Raw genomic sequence first — 2,500 nt, 5'->3', positions numbered from 1 at the left:
GCAGGGACGGTGATGCCTCTCGCTTCGCTCGCTGTCCGCCGCTCGCTGCTCGCTCGCGCAGCCAAAAATGGCCAGTTTTGGCCCGTTTTTGGGCCGTTTTGGCCTGTTTTTGGGCTGTTCTTGCGTCGCGCGGTGACCGTCGTGAGCGGAGCAAAATGTCAGCCATCTCAGCACCCTGGAACCCCCCGGGTGGCACAGGGCTGGATGGGGCTTTCGTATAGCAGGGACGGTGCTGCCTCTCGCTTCGCTCGCTGTCCGCCGCTCGCCGCTCGCTCGCGCAGCCAAAAATGGCCAGTTTTGTCCCGTTTTTGGGCCGTTTTGGCCTGTTTTTGGGCTGTTCTTGCGTCGCGCGGTGACCGTCGTGAGCGGAGCAAAATGTCAGCCATCTCAGCACCCTGGAACCCCCCGGGTGGCACAGGGCTGGATGGGGCTTTCGTATAGCAGGGACGGTGCTGCCTCTCGCTTCGCTCGCTGTCCGCCGCTCGCCGCTCGCTCGCGCAGCCAAAAATGGCCAGTTTTGGCCCGTTTTTGGGCCGTTTTGGCCAGTTTTTGGCCTGTTCTTGCGTCGCGCGGTGACCGTCGTGAGCGGAGCAAAATGTCAGCCATCTCAGCACCCTGGAACCCCCCGGGTGGCACAGGGCTGGATGGGGCTTTCGTATAGCAGGGACGGTGCTGCCTCTCGCTTCGCTCGCTGTTCGCCGCTCGCCGCTCGCTCGCGCAGCCAAAAATGGCCAGTTTTGGCCCGTTTTGGCCAGTTTTTGGCCTGTTTTTGCGTTGCGCGGTGACCATCTTGAGCGGAGCAAAATGTCAGCCATCTCAGCACCCTGGAACCCCCCGGGTGGCACAGGGCTGGATGGGGCTTTCGTATAGCAGGGACGGTGATGCCTCTCGCTTCGCTCGCTGTCCGCCGCTCGCTGCTCGCTCGCGCAGCCAAAAATGGCCAGTTTTGGCCCGTTTTTGGGCCGTTTTGGCCTGTTTTTGGGCTGTTCTTGCGTCGCGCGGTGACCGTCGTGAGCGGAGCAAAATGTCAGCCATCTAAGCACCCTGGAACCCCCCGGGTGGCACAGGGCTGGATGGGGCTTTCGTATAGCAGGGACGGTGCTGCCTCTCGCTTAGCTCGCTGTCCGCCGCTCGCCGCTCGCTCGCGCAGCCAAAAATGGCCAGTTTTGTCCCGTTTTTGGGCCGTTTTGGCCTGTTTTTGGGCTGTTCTTGCGTCGCGCGGTGACCGTCGTGAGCGGAGCAAAATGTCAGCCATCTCAGCACCCTGGAACCCCCCGGGTGGCACAGGGCCGGATGGGGCTTTCGTATAGCAGGGATGGTGCTGCCTCTCGCTTCGCTCGTTGTCCGCCGCTCGCCGCTCGCTCGCGCAGCCAAAAATGGCCAGTTTTGGCCCGTTTTTGGGCCGTTTTGGCCAGTTTTTGGCCTGTTCTTGCGTCGCGCGGTGACCGTCGTGAGCGGAGCAAAATGTCAGCCATCTCAGCACCCTGGAACCCCCTGGGTGGCACAGGGCTGGATGGGGCTTTCGTATAGCAGGGACGGTGCTGCCTCTCGCTTCGCTCGCTGTCCGCCGCTCGCCGCTCGCTCGCGCAGCCAAAAATGGCCAGTTTTGGGCCGTTTTGGCCTGTTTTTGGGCTGTTCTTGCGTCGCGCGGTGACCGTCGTGAGCGGAGCAAAATGTCAGCCATCTCAGCACCCTGGAACCCCCCGGGTGGCACAGGGCTGGATGGGGCTTTCGTATAGCAGGGATGGTGCTGCCTCTCGCTTCGCTCGTTGTCCGCCGCTCGCCGCTCGCTCGCGCAGCCAAAAATGGCCAGTTTTGGCCCGTTTTTGGGCCGTTTTGGCCAGTTTTTGGCCTGTTCTTGCGTCGCGCGGTGACCGTCGTGAGCGGAGCAAAATGTCAGCCATCTCAGCACCCTGGAACCCCCTGGGTGGCACAGGGCTGGATGGGGCTTTCGTATAGCAGGGACGGTGCTGCCTCTCGCTTCGCTCGCTGTCCGCCGCTCGCCGCTCGCTCGCGCAGCCAAAAATGGCCAGTTTTGGCCCGTTTTTGGGCCGGTTTGGCCAGTTTTTGGCCTGTTCTTGCGTCGCGCGGTGACCGTCGTGAGCGGAGCAAAATGTCAGCCATCTCAGCACCCTGGAACCCCCCGGGTGGCACAGGGCTGGATGGGGCTTTCGTATAGCAGGGACGGTGCTGCCTCTCGCTTCGCTCGCTGTTCGCCGCTCGCTCGCGCAGCCAAAAATGGCCAGTTTTGGCCCGTTTTTGGGCCGTTTTGGCCAGTTTTTGGCCTGTTCTTGCGTTGCGCGGTGACCGTCGTGAGCGGAGCAAAATGTCAGCCATCTCATCACCCTGGAACCCCCTGGGTGGCACAGGGCTGGATGGGGCTTTCGTATAGCAGGGACTGTGCTGCCTCTCGCTTTGCTTGCTGTCCGTCGCTCGCCGCTCGCTCGCGCAGCCAAAAATGGCCAGTTTTGGCCCCTCTTTGGGCTGTTTTGGCCCTTTT

This window comes from Musa acuminata, unplaced genomic scaffold, assembly GCF_036884655.1.
Source record: "Musa acuminata AAA Group cultivar baxijiao unplaced genomic scaffold, Cavendish_Baxijiao_AAA HiC_scaffold_1136, whole genome shotgun sequence".
Taxonomy (NCBI): domain Eukaryota; kingdom Viridiplantae; phylum Streptophyta; class Magnoliopsida; order Zingiberales; family Musaceae; genus Musa; species Musa acuminata.
This window is presented reverse-complemented; position numbering follows the sequence as displayed.